The following is a 20,935-nucleotide window of genomic DNA, read 5'->3' as shown; positions in this document are numbered from 1 at the left end:
CTATTCTGTCCTGATGAGCAGTCCTGCTGCCCTAGGTCTGACAGGGTGCGGGTCTGCGAAGTTAGTATCCGTGCGGGTTTTACCCATTGCCATCTATAGTCCCACATTGGTTGTGTGGGGAGAGTTGAACTAACTTAAAAGGGGGGAGTCACTCACCTCTTGGGCTAGCTTTTGGGGGTGTAGCAAGACTTCCTTCGGGTGTGCGCCCCATTGGGCCGACTCTCCTGATTTTGGGCTGACAATTGGTATCAAAGCTGGGTTCGCAATCTCCTATGCCCGTGCACACTCTGGTGGTGTAGGCCTGAAGCCTAGTGGACTGTGGGTGTGTAAGGCCCATGTGTTCTCGTGTGTCGAGCCGGTCAGTGGTGGACCTGCGGGAATGAGGCTCATATGCGCCCGTGTGTGGGGCTGGTCACAAGTGGACTATGTGGGTGTGGGATCCCGTTCAGTGCTAAGGTGGCGGCACCAATGTGTGACGGGGGAGATTGTTGGGATTAGTCCCACATTGGTTGTGGGGGAGAGTTGAACCAACTTAAAAGTGGGAAGAGTCACTCACCTCTTGGGGCTTTTGGGGTGTAGCAAGACTTCCTCCGGGTGTGCGGTCCGTTGGGCCGACTCTCCTGGTTTTGGGCCGACAATTGGTATTAGAGCTGGGTCCGCAATCTCCTGTGCCCGTGCACACTCTGGTGGTGTAGACCTAAAGCCCAGTGGACCGTGAGTGTGTGAGGCCCGTGTGTTCTCGTGTGTCTAGCCGGTCAGTGGTGGACCTGCGGATGTGCGGCCTGTATGTGCTCGTGTCTGGAGCCGGTCACAGGTGGACTGTGTGGTTGTGGGACCCCGGTCAGTGCTAAGGGGCACCAATGTGTGACGGGGGAGATTGTTGGGATTAGTCCCATATTGGTTGTGGGGGAGAGTTGAACCAATTTAAAAGGGGGGAGTCACTCACCTCTTGGGCTAGTTTTTGGGGTGTAGCAAGACTTCCTCCGGATGTGCACCCCGTTGGGCCGATTGTCCCCACACAACCAATGTGGGACTAATCCCAACACTCGCTCGCGTTGAACACGCCGTGCTCCCGGTACTCCACCCCCGCGCCGCCGCCTCTGCCGCCACTGGCGGCGGCGCTCACGCTGTTGGCCCGATCCAGGAACTCCCGCAGGCCTTGTTTTCTATTAGGAATGCGGGCTATGTAGGAATAGATGATACAAATAAAAATTATATATTATTATTTGTGATCAAAGTTCCTTTTTGGGAAATTCCTCAGAATTGTGATCAAAGTACTTTGTTGAACTTGTGATACACACATGATACATGATACACTTGCATGCTCAGAAGCTGCTCATGGGACAAATTTATGTACAAAGCTACTCCAAGGTACAGTCATAGCCCGTCATCTTGTACTTGCATCAAATTCTAACAACATCATTTGGAGATTATATGCAACAATACCATCAGCATGTTAATCTCCACATCCTCTCACCTGTAAGTAGCTTGTGGCCCTTTAGGAAAATAAAAAGTTAATTACACACTACTAGAAAACACGCCAAATGTTCACCCCAAAAGTACCAGTACGAAGATGAACCGGTACCTATATTGATACGGGTACTTTTGGGGGTCGATGGAACTATGGATGAGCCTTAGATACCGGTTGGTAACACCAACTGGTACCTAAGGCTCATCCATTGGCACCGGTTGGTGTTACCAACCGGTACCTTAGGAGTCTTAGGTACCGGTTGGTGTTACCACCCGATACCTAAGGCTCATCCATCGGTTACTTCAAAAGAAAAATATCTCTTTCCCCATCAAAAGTGATGTGTAGGTGAGATGGTAAGTAAAGTACACGCGAGACAAGAGATCTTGAGTTCGTATCTTGACCAACCTTTTTGACAAAAATAACATAGACACCAGTTCTTTTACCCGGTACTCATGATCGGGACTTTTAGTCCCGGTTTTGGGGTACCGGATTGGAAACCGATACCTATGGCCCTCTGTACCCGGTACCTAAAGCTTGTTTCCAGTAGTGACATGTGCTTCAGCTTTGAGCGTAGTATCACAGATCATGAGGGTAGCAACACGGTAGTCGGAACCAACAGCTATAGTGGATACTAGTTGGTTGATGCTCTCGATCTGTCCAAACTGTAATTTCGCTACCATTGTCACTACTGCAAAAATAATTTTTAGGGCCGGGTAAAAACATATTTTTAGAGGCGGATGCGGTACCCGCCACTAGTTTTCGCAGCTAAAAATACTATTTTCAGGGGGCGGATAATGCACTCGCCCCTAAAAATTATTTTTAGGGTCGAGTCACGGAATGTCCTGTTCCTAAAAATCAATTTCTAGTGGCGGGTCATACCATGGCCCGCCCTTACAAATCCTTGTCTAGAAAATCAAAAAAGTTCAAAAAAAATCAAAAATAGCAAAAGAAAAAAGAAAAAAAATTATCCTAGCCAACCAGCCACTACCCTGTAGTGTCAAGCTACGATTTTTTTGATGAAACATACAAACTTGCATCACCTGGGATTCAAACGGCCTACCTCCAACCTTGCGCGTACCTTCCTTAGCACTACACTACACAAGCACCTGTGACTCTATGAGGTATGCTATTCTTTTATATTAACTCGAAAATTGATTTGTAAGGACGAGTGACGCCATCACCCGCCCCTAAAAATATTTTTCTTTTTTATCTAAAAATTAATTTAATTATTTACATATACCAAAACAAATTAAAAAAATGTGAAACTTCTACACTATGGTTATTGTGAATTATCGAAAAAAATATGTCAAGTATATTTCAGTGTATATAAAGGTTAAAATTGTGGAAACCTTAAAGTATGACTTGAGTTATATGAGATACTATATTGTTATAGCTATTAGTGAACTAATAATAATTTTTTAGACCACTAGATGACCTTAAATTAAAAAGTTATCAACTATAAAGTTTTAGATCTCGTCATTCTCTACAATTTTGATATAAAATTTGACTTCATCCGAGATCATATGAAAAAATTATGATTTTTTTACGTGAAACTATTCGTAGGGGCGGGCCATGCCATCACCCGCCCCTAAAAATGTATTTGTAGGAATGGGTGAGGCCATGACCCGCCCCTACAAATGCCACCATTTTTAGGGGCAGTTTATGGCGTCACCCGCCCCTATAAATGCTCTTTTTAAGGGCGGGTGACGCCATAAACCGCCCCTGAAAATGACACTCATTTTAGGGGCGGGTCGGATGCTACAGTAACCTCGTTCCATTTGTAGCAACGGGTGAAATTTTGGTCCATCCCTGAAAAAATCGGGGCGTTCTACAAATCATTTTTACAGTAGTGTGTGCTATGTATCTGCTTGCGTCAAAATTTTGCTTCTTCTAGGGCAGTGTGGATTATCTGATCTTCTCGTTTACATAAAATTAATTGGCTTTGAATTTCAGTATCTACTAATCTGTTACTTTTCTGCCTTGCTGGCTCCATGTTGCTTATGCAATTTTCATACTTGTGTTTTTTCCGTTAACTGTTTGGGTGTGTAATGCTGCCCTTAATTTGGTTGGGTGAAGCCCTTAATGTTGGCAACACGATGATAAATGAGTAACTAACTTATGTTTACTTCGTAACTGCATTGCTGACATATTTGGAACATTGTCCATACTAGCTAGACATATTAGGATTTCTTCTGATAAAGATATCGTGTATATGGTCATATGGAATCTATTGGGTGCCTGAAATTTCAATTGAGAGTTCCGAGTTCAGTTTCCCTTCACCGTTTTTTTTCAAAATTCATCATGTAGTGTAGTTAATAAACATAGGAGAAAACAGGTCTGTATAATTTGCCTTGTAAGTTTTTTTTTCTGGATACATACCAACAAAAGGGATATGTTCAAGTGGCACTGTGAGGTTGTTTTTTCTGAACAAAGTGACTGTTGTGAAACTAGTGTATGATAACGTGCTGCCAAATACGGCATTTGATGGGCTCTGTAACACAAATTACATTTTTCTGATGTACCTATCTTGGGTTTGGTTGTCTTGATGTGAGTGTGTGCATTTGTAATGTTTAGTAAAAGAGTCAAATAAAAGGCATGTTATATAGGATAATAGGACTGTCCACTATCGTTTTTGCTGTTTCAGGATACGTGTTCAAACTTGCAAAGTAGTCTTTTTTTTGTTAAATCTCTAATTCTCTGTTTGCGCACACCACTGAAGTGCCAAATTTTTTTTGGGATCAACACATACTGTCATCCTCCAAATTATGTTAAAACTAACATGCATTTGTTCTTTATTTACATAGGCTGGGAGACTGGAGAATGTAGTTGGCTGGTATCACTCACACCCTGGTTATGGATGCTGCTGTCAGGCATCGACGTGTCAACTCAGATGCTTAATCAACAATTTACAGAGCCGTTCTTGGCTGTCGTGATAGACCCTACAAGGACTGTTTCTGCTGGTAAAGTGGAGATTGGGGCTTTTAGGACCTACCCAAAAGGCCAAAAGATTACAAGCCACCAGATGATCCTGTGTCCGAGTAGCAGACCATTCCACTCAACAAGGTAGAAGATTTTGGCGTCCACTGCAAACAGGTGACTGTCTATTGTCTGTTCTTGAGAATCAATAGTGGTCACTTTTAGATGATGAGTGATTGATAACATCGCGTTGATTTAATGTATCTCTTGTCTTATGATGTGCAGGCGTAGGATGCGGCATGGCAGTCAACAGCGCGTGGTAAAGGTCAGGCGAAAGATTCATACTGAAGAACCATGGTGAAGGATGGACACGAGTAGGCTCGAAGAAGCGAAAGGTTCATGCCGAGGTACCAAGACGGTGAAGGGTAAATGCAAGTAGGCCTGGACCGAGAGACCCGAGCAGGTCGTGCGGAGCCATAAACGGTCCACATGGTGCACAGAAGAGCAAGAGTACATGGTGATGAAGACGGCGTCGACCAAGTCGGCGAGGACGATGGCGAGTCAAGTAGGTGGCTCGTGCGGCGGGCGCGCGCGAACGACTCGAAGGCGTCAAGGCTCGGCGGGAGGTCGGACACGCGTCGACATCGGCGGTTTGACCGGTTTGGCCTCAAAACCGGGGAATCAGTCACGTTGTGCGGCGGCGTGCGAGAGGGTTTGACCGGTTTGGCCTCAAAACCGGAGGAGACGGGTTTGACCGGTTTGAGCCTCAAAACCGGAGCGGGTTTGACCGGTTTGAGCTTCAAAACCGGGGGCGGACTTGGTGCGGTCAAAGTCCGGGCAGAGGGCACATGGCGTCATCACGAAGCTTGCGTCAAGACGAAGCGAAGTCGTGAAGGCGGCGTGTCCGTCCGTGGCTCCTATAAAAAGTTGAATGATTTTGCCTCTGCATGGGCGGTTATTGTAATAAATAGCGCAGGGGTATTTTAATCTTTCGGCAGCACTATATATAGATACGCATGGCTAGAGGAGGAGTTAGCTCTTGAACCCTAGTTCATTTGCTCCTCTAATTTTTGTGGATTAGAGTTTGTTGGAAATTTTGTTGAGAAATTAGGCCCAAACCTCTTTGTGCCCTCCGGGCGTCAAGATGTGAGTGATTTTTGAGTTCATCATCTTGTTCTTGGCGTTTTCCTTTTTCTGCGATTTTCGGGGGTATTTTAGTGTGATTTTCGATTCACAAGTTTTACTCTACCGTTTCGCGAATCTCTTCATAGATCTGCAAGATCTTTTTGCGGCACATCTACAGGGCAAATTTAATCTCGATTCCTTGTGTCGTGGAGGAGTAATTTGGGTCTGAGTGCTGGTCGTGCTCTTGTTTCCCCTTTCAGTTCTTGTGTTCCAGGTATCGTTAGAGCAGAGGCTCGTGCAGTGCGAGGACGAGGCGGCTTGCAGCCTGTGCTTGGCCAGCAGGTGCGTTGGCGGCGAGCAGCACCAGACGCGGCGCGGAGCAGCAGCAAGTGGAGCGGCGGCGCTCGCTCGCAGCAGCGCAGCCAACGGTGGCGGCGCCAGGCGGAGCAGCCAGCCACGCCTGCGTCTCGCTGCGGGGCGCAGCGCCAGGCACGCCAGCAGGCCGGTCAGCAGGCCGCGGCCCAGCAGGGTCTGTCACCCGGCCCAGGACGCACGGCAACCGGCCCAGGCGGAGCTGGGCGCCACGTGCGCCAGTCTGCAGCCCAGGCGGGGCTGAGCGGCAGCCCACTCGGCAGGGGCAACAGCCCAGCTCGTGCACACACGCAGGCAAGGCAAGGCAAGCAGGCACGTGGCCCAACTGCACGAGGAGTAGATTTCAAGGCTCAGTTTGCACTCTCCCTTGCACTCGTTAATTAATGCTCTATCTCCTGATTGAGTCATTTAATTATTAATTGATATTGCTAATTGCTGTTAGCCCTTGCATATCTTAGCTTCTGTTATTTAGCGTTTGTGCTTGGTTAGCTTGCCGACTAAATGATCTTGAGCTTGTGCACGTGACCTATTAAATGCTGAGCTTAATTTATTAGTCTTGCTTGCTTCGCGAAGAGGACACTTTTACAGTGAATAGTTCTAGCTCTTTTTGGTGACGCTCTTCATTGGCTTTTTGGATAAGCTTTGCTTCCGCTTGTTTTTGAGCTGTGCTCATTGTTAAATCATCACATGCTTGATCGAGTGAAGTTTTCGTGTTAGCTTATGGCTCGAGTTGTTTGCTTCCGCTTGTGTTGTGCTTTCGGCGCTTCCGCTTCGTGATGTGTTTGTCTGAGCAGATTGTTTTTTGTGTGCTTCCGCTTTGCGTCGAGTTTTTCCTAATTGTTCCTAGGGTGAGCTCGTCACGAGTTGGCTTGTGTCACCTTAGCGGTTAGAAGAGAGGTGCGTCGGGTTCAATTCGGGACATAGGCCTCGTTCTCTTAGAGAATTTTTAAAGGCTCCCATTCACCCCCCTCCCCTCTGGTCACCTGTCCGGTCCTTCCATTTCCTTTCTCTCACTTGGTTAAGCTCAGATGTGTGGTTTAGTCCTGTACTTCTGTTCTAATTGGATTTCTTGCAGTACTATTCTTTGGATATAACTTATTTCAAGTCATCCCTGGACTCTCGTCTCCTTGATCTGCTCTGGAACAAGTACGGGGTCAACACATTATCTTCATCACCACTTCGGGGCAACAGGGATTATGTTGCTGGGCAGATCTTTGATTTAGGTAAGAAATTTCATCTGCGATAATATCCAGTTTCTATATTGAAATTATTACATTTTTTCTGTCTTGATCATGTTAAGTACCATTTTGTCTTATGCAGCTGATAAACTAGAGCAAGCTAGGTCAGCTGGCACACAGTCGATTTGGCGGTATTCTTATGCCATCACAGCAGAAGAAAGAGGTCTGTTTCTGCATGTGCTCTCTAAACTATCTTGTGTATTCATGGCCAACACTTCTGTTTTTCCCTTGTGAAGTTTTAAAGGATGGTGCTGTTTAATCTTGCCTGTCTAATGCAATTTGACACCCAATTTTTTCTTTAGTTCTCTGCAACTTTTACTAGACTATGTTACGAAATTAGGAAATTCCTATCTCTAGCTGGTATATCACGGAGCCGTGTGCCTCCCCCCTTATTTGTCATTTTCAATAACAAGTGGATCATACTGTGTGCCTGCAACATGTAATGAATGCCGGGTTACAGTTGTGACATTGAAGCCTTGTCATTGTCAAACAAGTATGCAGATATGACTTATTATAATCATATAACTGTTGTCATGTTTTAGATGGCTTCCCATGAGAGTTAATGTTTTTTTAAAGCACTCAGAGTACCGGGGAGTCATCTAAAATTTTAGACGCCCATGCTGACTGGACTCAACGCAGACGAGACTGTCCGAGTAGTCTCGAAACGCGCCCGCCGAGCAGACTCATGCACACACACCCACACTCACACCTAGGGGTGGGCAAATTTAACCGAAACCGAAGAACCGAACCGAAAGAACCGGAACCGAAACCGAAATAACCGGAACCGAAAAATTCGGTTCCTTGTTCGGTTCCAGATATTGAAGAACCGAAATAACCGAAAAAAATTCGGTTCCTACCCTCGGGTAACCGAATTAACCGAAAGAACCGAATTACCTAAACTTTGCATTTTGTAAGAGTATATTTAGTTTACATGTGATGTATCATACTTCAATTGCCATGTATTTCTCTTACTATATTGTTATTGTTCTCTTCTCAATTATTATTCTCTAAAGTAGAGGAAGTATTGTCTAAATTTGCTATAGAACATGTATATTTTTCTTGTTATCTTAGCTTTCGGTAAAAAAAATTCGGTTAGTTCGGTTAGAACCGAAACCGAACCGAAATAACCGAGAACCGAAATACTCGGTTCCTGAAATTTCTTGGAACCGATCGGTTCCTATTTTCTAGGAACCGAATTTCTTCGAAAACCGAGGAACCGAACCGAACCGAAGAACCGAATGCCCACCCCTACTCACACCCACACACACCCACCTGCTCAGCCCTGGTGGGGCACCCAAATTCGTTCCCGATGGGAATCGAAACCTGGGTCGGTAGTGCTCCACTGAGCGATTCTACCGCTGAGCCAGAGGCTCCTTCGCACCTGAGAGTTAATGTGAGAAGTGGAAGAGGATGTAAACGGTTTGAATATGACAACCAGGAGATAATAAGCAGTAGAGTAAAATGGCATGGCTTTATGTCTGCTATATATAAAAAGTTACCCGGTGGGTAAACAAATTAATGGAGACAGAATTATTAGTTTTTTTGGTTTTTCTAGATACATCGATTTTGCTATGCACCTAGACATGATATATATCTAGATGCATAGCAAAAACTATGCATCTAGAAAAGTCAAAAAATAACACGACTAATAATTCGGGGCGGAGGGAGTAATGATTAAGGCACCCTGGAATAGCTATTTCTATTTTGCTTCAATTGCACATATATGCCAATATATCTAGTACTTGCTCAGTTAATTTACTGAGGTTTCATGAGGTTTATATTGCACAGAATTATGATGGTAAATGTGAAATACTAGCTGCATAGGTGGTATGATTTGAAATGTGTGGACCATGTCTGATTACTTCTTTGTTTGGTTGCAACAGATGTTCGGATCCAGTATGATCTAAACAATCTTCTTACAGATAAATCATTTTAGTTTTCTTTTTTGTAATGTATATCCTGTGCATGGAATTGTTTGCACACCTGCACACATTAATTCTATTTTTAAGGATTGTTGCCCCATCTTATGCCCTCCTTCATAGCCGGGTTAATGTTTACCTATGGCATCAAATGATTTGCTATGTAATATTGCGTTAGCAGGATAGAGGCATTTAATTTGTTTTGTCAGAGATTTTGATAAAATTTTTCATCTTATTTGTATTTTGTCCTGAGCTCTTTTCAGCAAGAGGAATCTCCACTGGCAAAGGTAACTCGAGATAGCTCCAAAATCACAGCTCAACAGGTCCATGGTTGATTTTTATCTTGACTCGTCATGGTTTAATCCACCCATTGTATTATTATCTTCTCTCACCCTAATATTTTAATATATGATTCCTCCAGGTAATAAAAGACATCCTCTTCAACTCTGTGCACCCATCAAGCAAGGCAAGCACAAGTACTCCGGATTCATCCGGGCCTGAGCCTATGGTTGAAGCCTAAGAGTTGCAAGAAAACGTGACACTGAAGCCTGATCTCTGATCGTGAGCAGGATAGCTGTCTGATTCAGAATGTGCAAACTAAATTACATTTTGTCAAAACAGAACATTATGTAATAATTATGAGTTGCCTTCTGTATCTTGGGCTCTAAATGAGAGGGAGGTGTGATTTACTCGAGTAAAATTCACTTGGTAGGAGGATTATTGTTATGTTGGTGCTCACGTTAATCGGGTCAATGGAACCTTTTGTGGAGTGTCAGAGTATTTTTATAATTGGCTAGCAGTTAGCTAGTTTAAGACCTGGATTTTTGAAGCTTCATATTCCGACTAGTAGTTAGATGAATAAAGAATCTTCAAGCTGAAATTTTAGATTTTTTTAGCTGATTGACTTTGACAACAATTCCCTTGTATGGAGGTTCGTTATCATCAACGACTTCCGTGCAGAGGTCATCTCTCATGGATGATGGGAAGTACTTGTAGTATCGTATCGTGCAGTTGCACTTGCACCAGCCGGGCTGAATGGTATTGACTAAAAAACCCATGGGCAAGGCGTGGCTGCTACATAGTTGACTAGTTGAGTGCAAGTCTACGGAACAAAATCATTTGTTCAGTACACTTAGCGCATCCTTAAGCCCTCCCATACTGGTAATGGTGCCTTTTCCTACAAAATGTAAGATATTTTTTGTTTTGTTAAGTTAATCTTCTTTGACATTGATCAATTAGTCAAGTTTATAGAGAAATATATATAAGCATCTACTACTATGGTACCATAATCCATTATCAAAACATTTTATGTTGAATTCGTAATAAACTAATTTGATGTTGTGGGGGTTGATGTAGTGGTGCATTTGACTACAAATTCGGTCAAATTTAGAGAAATTTAACTTACGATAAAATTAAAATATCTTGCATTAGGGATGGAGGAGAATATTTCAGAATAAATTGATGAACGGTCTCAATTAAGGTGTAAGTGGGTCCTGGCTTCCCCCAAATCACATATTCACTGGTCAGGATGTAGAAAAATTGTATCTTGACTAGTCACAGACCACATATTTCTGGGACTCAAATGACTTAGATTTTTTTAAATTGGTCAGAAGGTAAAACTAATGGGCCCACCGAATCTCTAAATAGAAAAGTTGACCATGCACCTGAGAGTAAACACGCAAAGCCATGAGACGCAGGCAAATGCACCTGGTCCTCGAATTAACCCTCGTATTATTCATAACTAGCTAATATGTCCGTGCGATGCTACGGGAAGTTATATAAATATATCGATAAGTATATAAAAATGTATATAACATACACCATATGTATTTTATAATAGCATAGTACATGTTGGTTGAGGACTTCAAGTCTTTTTCTATTTTATTATGCCAAACGTTAATTCTAAACTGTCTGGAACCCTTAACTTAACAAACAGTCACCCGAATACCGATTAAGACTACGATTGACACGGACCAAGAAATCATTGCCTGTATTAGTATAGATAGAGATAAAGATTAAATACGATCTTAGTCAAGCTGCAAATATTATTGGGGCTGATCCTGATTTTGGAAATCACATCTGCCGTTTCATTTCAGTAAGGTGCCGAGGTTGCAGAGTTTGAAACAAACATGAAAAGGCACCTTGCGGTTGTAGTTGTCCGCCTACATCGCTACATCCAAATGTCCACCAGGACCTTTTCTTCTAGCAGAGGGCCTTGGAACTTCGTACTAGATTACAACCACGCACCAATCTCCAGGTACAAAAAGCCGTCCATGCACCTGAGACTGAGAGTAAACCTGCAGCAGCCAGCCACCATGAGAGTGTTCAGTACACTTGGCTCATCTTTAAGCCCTCTCATACTGGTGCCTTTTGATACAAAATGTAAGATGTTTTTTTTTGTTTTGTTAAGTTAACCTTCTTTGACATTGATCAAGTAGTCAAGTTTATAGAGAAATATATAAGCATCTACTGCAATAGTACTATAATGCATTATTAATACATTTTATGGTGAAGTCATAAATTTAACTTCTGATAAAAGTATAAAACTAAAATATCTTACGTTTGCGATGGAGGAGAATATTTCAGGTTAAATTAATGAACGATCTCAGTTCAGGTGCTAGGGTCCTGGCTTCCCGGAAATCACATATTCCAGAACTTCACGGAAGCTGCTTGGAGCCTTGGACTCGGAAAGCATTTGCAGAGTTTGAATGGTAGAAATCTTGCGCCGCGTACAGCTCGGGCAAAGACTGGTAGGTGTGAACAGGTCTTGTTCTGCTTGAAAATGTGATGCGCGCGCAAGGAACGAAGAGCCAGCGGCACACGAAAACGATCGGACGACACAAAGATTTCATATTTAGAAATAGAAAAGCCGTCCATGCACCTGGGAGTAAACCCGCAGCAGCTAGCCACCATGAGAGTACACACCATCCTCGCCTCGGCCTTTCTCCTGCTCGCCTCGTTGTCGTCGCCTTCCTCCGCGCGTTCGGCAAGCGGACGCCGGAGCACTCTCTGGCGCGGCGACTCAATCGCCGTGGAGGACGCGGCCGGCGACGTTCTCGTGTCCCCCGGCGGCAACTTCTCCTGCGGCTTCTACAAGGTGGCCACCAACGCCTACACGTTGACATCTGGTTCGCCCGCTCCGCCGACGCCACCGTGGCGTGGACGGCCAACCGCGACGCCCCCGTCAACGGCCGGGGCTCGCGCGCCGGGTTCCGCAAGGACGGCTCGTTGGCGCTGCAGGACTTGGACGGCCGCGTGGTGTGGAGCACGAACACGAGCGGCACGCAGGCCGACCGCGTGCAGCTCCTCGACACCGGCAACCTCGTCGTGGCCGACGCCGCCGGGCGCGCGCTCTGGCAGAGCTTCGACTGGCCGACGGACACGCTTCTCCCGGAGCAGCCCATCACCCGGTACAAGCGGCTGGTGTCGGCGTCGGCGAGGGGCTTGCCGTACTCCGGCTACTAAAACTTCTACTTCGACAGCAACAACATCCTCAACCTCATGTACGACGGCCCGGAGATCACCAGCAACTACTGGCCGGACCCCTTCAAGCAGTGGTGGGAGAACAACCGGACGGCCTACAACAACAGCCGGTACGGCAGCCTCGACAGGCACGGCGCCTTCTCGGCGAGCGACCAGACGCAGTTCAACTCCTCCGACATGGGCGAGGGCGTCGCGAGGCGGCTGACGCTGGACTACGACGGCAACCTCCGGCTGTACAGCCTCGACGGCGGCGACGGGAGCTGGCACGTGACGTGGGCCGCGCTCCCGCAGCCGTGCGGCGTGCACGGGGTCTGCGGCCGCTACGGCGTGTGCGCGTACCTGCCGGCGCTGGCGTGCTCGTGCCCGGAGGGGTTCGTCGCCAGCGACGCCGGCGACTGGAGCAAGGGGTGCCGGCGCGAGTTCGACCTCCGGTGCGGCGAGCCCGTCTACTTCGCGGAGATGCCGGGCTTCGACTACTGGGGGTTCGACTTCAACTACACCAGGGGGCTCACGATGGAGACGTGCCGGCAGATATGCCTGGACGACTGCAACTGTGAGGCGTTCGGCTACAAGATGGGCAGCGGCGACTGCTACCCCAAGATCTCCCTCTGGAACGGCGGGGCTCCCAGCATCCTAAAGCAAAACATCTTCCTCAAGGTCCCGACGCGCGTCAAGAACCTGAGCCCGGGCGTGCTGGACTTCCATGGCCACGCCTGCACGGTGCACGAACAGAACGCCAGCGTCGTCAGCGCCTCCTACTTCCATGCCGGGGGGAACAAGATCAACTTCGTCTACTTCTACTCGTTTCTCGCGGTGGCGTTCGTCGTGGAGGCCATTTTCATCGTCGTTGGGTACCTGTTCGTCTTCCGCGCCGACCCAGGACGGCGGGTCCGCGATGAAGAAGGGTACGCGCTGCTGTTCAGCCAGTTCAGGAGGTTCACCTACGACGAGCTCTCTGAGGTGACCGGCAAGTTCGCGGACAAGCTCGGAAGGGGCGCGTCGGGGACCGTGTACAAGGGCTTGCTGGACGACGGCCGGAGCATCGCCGTGAAGCGGCTGGACGACCTGACGCAGGCCGACGAGGTGTTCCGGTCGGAGATGAGCGTGATCGGGCGGATCAACCACATGAACCTGGTCAGGATGTGGGGGTACTGCTCCGAGCACTCGCACCGGATCCTGGTCTCCGAGTTCGTGGAGAAGGGTTCGCTCAACAAGGCCCTCTTCGGCGCCGAGAGCGCGGTGCTGGGGTGGCACTCGAGGTACAAGATCGCCGTCGGCGTCGCCAAGGGCCTGGCCTACCTCCACCACGAGTGCCTGGAGTGGATCGTGCACTGCGACGTCAAGCCGGAGAACATCCTGCTGGACGCCGAGCTTGACCCCAAGATCACCGACTTCGGGCTGGTGAAGCTGCTCAGCCGGGACGCGTGCGGGCGGCTGGTGCTGTCCTGCAGGGCGCAGGGCACCAGGGGGTACATCGCGCCGGAGTGGGCGACGGGCCTCCCGATCACGGGGAAGGCCGACGTGTACAGCTTCGGCGTCGTGCTCCTGGAGCAGATCAGGGGGCAGAGGCTCTGCGACTGGGTGGTGGACGGCAGGGGAGGAGACGAGGATGTGGTCGCCTGGCTCCGGGGGAATAAGACGATGAAGCTTGACCTTGACGACGAGAGTTCGTCGTGGATGGAAGAGGCGAAGAGCAGTTCGTCGATCCCCGGCTGCGCGGCGATTTCAGCCACTTGCAGGCGGCGGCGATGCTGGAGCTGGCGGTGTCGTGCGTGGACGACGATCCCAATAGGAGGCCGAGCATGAACGCTGTTCTGGAGAAGCTACTCTCGCTGGAAGATGACGCGCCGGCGCGCTAAGTTCGGGGGGGGGGGGGGGGGGGGGGGTAAGAGAGAATGCTCATGGAAAGAAAAGAAAAAACACCTTTAACAGACTTGTAATTGTAAGAGCGTAAGGGTTTGAAACAATTCTTCCAATATTTTTTTTTGCAGTGCCATTCAGCAAAGGTAGATAGAATGTTAAATTCTTACCTGCTAAAAAGCTGAAGCGAATAAGTCATGAACATAAATAGCAGAGGTATCCATGTTCTGAACATCATATATAACACAAACTCTGAGATAATATAATGAGAAAAAAGTCATAATTCAACCTCCACTACGTAAGAAACGGTCTATAGTGACGTGCACAAAGGTGACTTGCCGTTGTTGCCCGTCACCCCACAAGTAGAGGTGACGGGCTTTATCGTCACCCTCGGACCAGTTTGGGCCTCGCGAGGCCTCGGCAGAAACATGGCTCGTCACCTTTAAGACAGGACAGGTGACGAGTCTTAACAATGGCCGTCACCTAGACTAGAGGTGACGGTCCACATTCTTTGACCATCACCTAGATTACATTCAATGGTGACGGGCCATTACTGAAGCTGCGAAGGTGACGGTCCACATTCTTTGACCGTCACCTAGATTACATTCAATGGTGACGGGCATTTGTCCGTCACCCTTCTGTTCTAAACGGTGACGATGTAGGAATGACGGGCGCGATGCCCGTCACCATAAGGAGATGACGCCCGTCACTATAGGCATTTTCCTACATAGTGCTCCCTTCTTAGGTCACGATACTTTCAGGTGAGCCAATAGTATAAATAAAAAGCCTAGCTGTGTGCTTCGGCGAGTAGACTACTGCCACTCACGAGAGAGACTGCTAATAGTATTTTCACCTTTCAGGACTGCTCAGGGTCGCAGGTGCTACTACAAGCGAGCGCGTCGTAGAAGACCCACCTGCAGCTCGCCGCCGGCGCTGCCGGCTCCAACGGCATCCCATGCTCCTCCACCCGATGCCAAACCCACCGGTTGTCGGCGACCATCGACAGCTCCCACCACCTTACTGTGCCGGCCCCTCAACCTAACACCGCCGCCGAACCTCCTACCACCCTTCCCTCCCCTTTCTAAGCTGGAGACCACATGAAATCCCGGCAACCCCCGCTCCATGGGGCGCGGTTATACGTCACTTAAGGTGATGGTTACCAAACCCATCGCTTAAAGTGGATGAAGCGGATGCGACATTATTTTGGACCGGTTTTGGGCCAGTTTTGTTTCGCATGTTGACAGCTAATTAGAAGAGCTATTGTGCATGCATGCCGAAAAGACAAATGGTGATGATGTCACCTACATGCATGCAGATTTCAAATTATAAAAACTATAAAGAGTAAACTGAGCATCTAGATTAAATTTGAGTTGTATCATTATCTTTCTTATAACAAGATCTTCAAAATAAGACTACACTTGCCTACGTTTACACGATACTTTTTTAAAGTATTCTTTAAATATTAACCAATCTAATTTTTAATACTGAGAACAAATATGTTACCAACACGAACAAATAATTTTTTTACGAACAAAAAATCAAATATATCGAACAAATAATAATATACAACCAACAAAATATTAAACATCACAAACATTTCATTGTATAAAATGAATAATAAAAATACATATTGCAAATAAACATTTCAACATTGGCGAACAATTCAATCTACAAAGCGAATAAATAATTTAGCATCACGAACAGATTATATATATATAGGAAGAAGTCCATTTTACCCCCCTAAAGTTGTCAAGGAATCCGAAAAACACCCCTAAACTTGAAAACCGGACAAACTACCCCTCCTCAACTCTTCAAAACCGGGCAAACTACCCCCAAACTGGTTTCCATGGTGGTTTTAGCGGTGGGCCCCACATGTCAGCCTGTGGGCCCCATATGTCAGCCTCGCCCCTCTCTTTTTCTCTTTTCCTCTCTCCATCTCCCCGGCCTCGACCTCCCCCCTCTCTCTCTCTCTCTTGAGTTCGCCTGGCAGCCAGGGGGACCGCCGCCTCCTCGTGCCCTCCGCCGGCGCTCCTCCACCCCCTCCAATCGTCGGCGCCCCTTCTCACCTCCCTCGCCGCCAACCAGATCCGCCGTCGCCGGCCCACCGCCCCCTCCCTCCCTCTCCTCCCCTGTTCCGCGTCCTCTCCGCTCACCGCTCCCTTCGCTCAATCACAGGCCAGCGGCGGGCCTCGCGGTCCTCAACACGGGGGTGCGCATGGCACATCCTCCTCATCCCTCCGCCGGCGCCCCTCCCTCCGCGCAGCGACGTCCATGGCGGCGCGGCGGCGTCCTCGTCCCTCCTCCTCCCTCGCGGCTATGGCGGCGACCAGACCCGCGCCGCCCTTGCTCCCTCCCGTGCGGCCCTGCTCCGTCGTCCTCGTCCCCCGCCATGGCCGCCGCCTCGCCATGGCCGGAGGGCGCCGCGAGCCTGCCTGGCCGGCGGCCGGACCTCCGCCGCCGGGACGCAGGGACGCCGCCCCCGCCTGGGCCCTTCCTGGGGGTGGGTCCGGAGCCTGGCCGGCCGGAGGCCGGAGCTCCGCCGCCGGGAGGCAGGGGCATCGCCCCGCCGCCCCACCTCAGCCCTGTCTGCAGGGGGCATGGCCGGAGCCTGCCCGGTCCGCCACCGGGGGGCATGGGCGTCGCCCCGCCGCCCCCCCTGGGCCCTACCAGGGGGCGTGGCCGGAGCTCCGCCGCCGGGAGGTAGGGGCGCCGCCTCCGCCTGGGCCCTGCCTGGGGGCGTGGCCGGAGCTCCACCACCGGTAGGCGGGGGCGCCGCCCCGCCTGGGCCCTGCGAAGATGAGAGGAGAGAGCCAGGGGGGAAGGGAAAAGAGAAAAGAAAGAGAAAAGAGGGAAAAAGAAAAAAGAAGAAGAAAAAGGAAAAAGAGGAGAGGGGAGAGAGGCTGACGGGTGGGACCCACATGCTGACATCATCGAAAACCACTATAAAAACCAGCAAGGGGATGATTTGCACGGTTTTAAGAGTTGAGGGGGGCAATATGTCTGGTTTTGTTGTTCAGGGGGGTATTTTAGACTTCTTCACAAGTTTGGGGGGTAAATTGGACTTGTTCCATATATATATATAACTCATGTGGTGTTGAATACTATTCAATGCACCTGCAGCGCAGCCCCAACTCCGGCGAGGAAAAACGCAACCAATATTTACTACTCCACCATCACTCATCACATTCAACGCAATTAAAAGCAACACCATGACCCCATACCACAATTTTACGATCCAAAAGATAGCCTTTTTACGGGCCATTGATTGCTATTTATTGGTGGCACATAAAACAGGCATTATTGCCGTATCAATTATGGTCATTTTGCTCTATAATTGGTGGCCATTAATTAGCCGTTATTAATTTTGTTCAAAAACCATCACCCGGCAGTGTTTATGGACAAGGAAGGACGCCTTATTCGGAACCATCGGGAATCACTCCCCTGATTATGCGAGATGAATAGATCATTATGCAACCAGCGCAAGGAAACTAGGAGGCCTCCCCCCACCGAAACATCGACTCACTCCCAATCCACTGACGCCAGACTGTTCTAGGCATCCAAGATCACCACCCCTGACACCAGACTGCCAAAGAACAAGCAGAGGCAACAAACATTCCGCTACAACCACCGGCTACACCTGAAACTTTGCAGCACGGAGAGGAAGCAACAACCCCATCAGCGACAGCAGCAGGTTAGTTCATTTGCTCCCAAAATGCGTTCAATTGGTAGTGCCTAGCTGCAAGCCACAGCCCACGTGCATGAATTTCGGGTGTTACCATGTTTTCGAACAGACAATTGTGTTCATTGCCATTAGAATATTTTACGTCATCTTTTACATTTACTGATGTGCGTCTAGTTATCATTTAAACCTCAACTTCATATCGAATCATAGAGTATCGCATCGTATCAAAATCATAGAGCACAAGTGAGCAAGCACTCTCTGATTCATCATATCTGATTCCTCACAACTAGAAGCTGGCCCCTTTGTGCAATATCCAGAATAGTAGTAGCACAAGCAATACTGTAGTAGTATTGTGGCAGCCCCGCCTAAATTAATCTGGCTTAAGTGCGCTAACCATCACCGAAACGACAACCAGGGTTAACACGCACTTAAAACGGAGTAATCCGGCAGTGTTGTCGGGTAGAATCCTGATTAAACCACTTGAAACGGGATCGACAAAGCAGTTCAGAGAATACAACATTCCGCAAATTTTACAGTACAGAGTATGAAACTGAAATATTATTACAAACCGAGTTTGAATTTATAAACATACAACAGAGTTCAAGATTAACGAAAAACGAACGATAGTCTAGCGACGAAACAAGACGTCATAATGAAGCCCGCACATGACGTCATCCACCCTATCTTCAAATGTACCACCTGAAAAACAAAGCCACAAGTAAGGCTGAGTATACTAATACTCAGCAAGGCTTATCCGACTAAGGGTATACTTAGCCCATTATCTATACATGCAAGGCTTTTGGCTTGAGGGGTTTATTTTGCCGAAAAGCAGTAAAGAGTAGATCCTTAATTTCGGATTTTAGCTTCCAGGTTCTAGTTCAATTAATCATTCTAAGTGAGCATCTATCAAATAGCATACATGGTGGAAACAATTACCTTTTATCATCCAACCAGCCAAATTCATCATCATCATCATCTACCACTTCTTACTCTATGTGGCAAAAGGGTTAAGCAGTCCCAAACCGTGAGAAGTGGATGATTCGAATCGAATTTGTTAACCTGGCCAGACAGACCTAACACACACGTATGGGAACAGAGTCACCCACATGACTTTTCCCCTTTCTTTCCGGGTTGTGGATCAGGATCACCCACCTCGACTACAAGAATCCACGCCTGGCATGCGCCTTCTTGCACCCGTATGTGGCCGCATGAGAACAACATTCAAAGAGGGTGAAAGTAAAGTCCACTCGCCGGGCCAATCAGGTACTTAAGCTTACCGATTACCATATTTCTCGGCATGTGGTTAGTATGTTCAAAAGCTTAACTACCACTACCACACACTGCGGCCTTATCATCTTTCACTAAACAGACAGGGCATCACAAGTACCACAGCCCCGCCCGTGAGCCTTATAGTTGCTGTATGTAATAAACATTCAATTCCTATAATTCTCGCGAGTGACAGGAAATCATTCGACTTCTACCGAACCATTAGCCTAGCCAACTAGTGACCTACACATACTAGTGTTCAAGCATAGGTACCTAGGATCATGCAGCTAATGTTCCAAGTAACTCCTGTAAACTTAAATGCGCAAGTAGGTAGAAACAATAATAAGTTGCATAAATTTAAAATAGAAGGACATGCTCCGGGGCTTGCCTGGGATAAACACTAGGTCACTGTTAGTTAGAGGCTTCTGGAGTCGGGTTCGGGTTCTCCACGGAGTCTGCGAATTTCACTTGAGCTTCTCCGGGACCTTCTTTGGCTTCAGGCACCAGCTCGTACGTTCCGTCTGGTAGGTTCATCGGCTCTATATGAATGCATATGTATGAAATGAATATAAAGCATTTATTTCTTGATATAGATGGAGATCAACCAAACTCAAGTTGGAGGGTGCTACTACTTTCTTTTTCATCAAGTTGGGCAGTCATTTATAGAGTAGGAATTTTATCTATACTAACTCATAAAAAAGCTGGGTGTGTTGCTTTTCTTTTATATAAGTACAGAAAAAGCATTTCTACTCAAAAATAATTCTCCAGGCTAGGGAATATAAGTGCTGGTAATGATCTTTTAACTGAAGATTGTACTCCTTAGGATGAGCTTGTAGTAAATTTTTCAGAATTAAAGGATCTACCCAGAAAGCATGAAAAATAAGATTTCTTTCTAAGGCATGTATAAAGATAAATATCTACAGCTACTTATATTATGTTTCAGAAGCTCATAATTTACCAGAATGAAGATGCACAAAAATAAAAGCTCCAGTAAAAATATCAGATTTTTCCAGTTACAAAAACTATTTTTCATGATTTAATATATTTCTCCTTACCAAAAATCATTTGGTCAACTTGAGCTTAACTAAAAATTCTCAAACTTTTTCTATAGTAATTAGGAACCAAAATAAAGGCACTGTAAAGATTTCAACTCATGAAAATAGTAGAACAACTTGGAGAAATAAAACCACTTAACCTAGGCATAAATCAAGATCTATTTCAAAACCTAAGTTAGGAGTGAGGGCTGGCCATGAAATTTTTACACAAGACTACTCTATTAGCATATAGATCACTGGCCAAAAATGGTGGCCATGCAGTATATGGAACTTGAGATCTAATTAAGTGACAAATAAACTTGCATGAATTTTAGAACAAAAAATATTGCTCAAATAAGAAAGTTCATGTAATTAAACTTGTAAATCTTGTTGCAAGGATTCCAAAACAATTGAGTGTGTATTTTTCTGATTTTTCTACGATTGTATTTCGAATTTACAAGTTCGCAGGTTTGAATCTTGGATTTAGTTTTCAGCATTTACACTTAGGTCCCTGGAATTTGTAGAAAAACCCCTGGAAAGATTTGGGGCCTCGCATATATGCCCTTGGC

At 47.1% G+C, this 20,935-nt stretch overlaps 2 pseudogenes; both read left to right on the top strand.

The window, feature by feature from the left end:
- Positions 1-4,876: 4,876 nt before the first annotated feature.
- LOC120713286 lies at positions 4,877-9,876 on the top strand (annotated as a pseudogene).
- A 2,076-nt stretch (positions 9,877-11,952) lies between these two features.
- LOC120711853 lies at positions 11,953-14,383 on the top strand (annotated as a pseudogene).
- Positions 14,384-20,935: the final 6,552 nt, after the last annotated feature.

The sequence above is a fragment of the Panicum virgatum genome, chromosome 6K (assembly GCF_016808335.1).
Source record: "Panicum virgatum strain AP13 chromosome 6K, P.virgatum_v5, whole genome shotgun sequence".
Classification (NCBI taxonomy): domain Eukaryota; kingdom Viridiplantae; phylum Streptophyta; class Magnoliopsida; order Poales; family Poaceae; genus Panicum; species Panicum virgatum.
The sequence above is the reverse complement of the archived record's forward strand: the minus strand, read 5'-3'. Positions and strand labels throughout refer to the sequence as shown.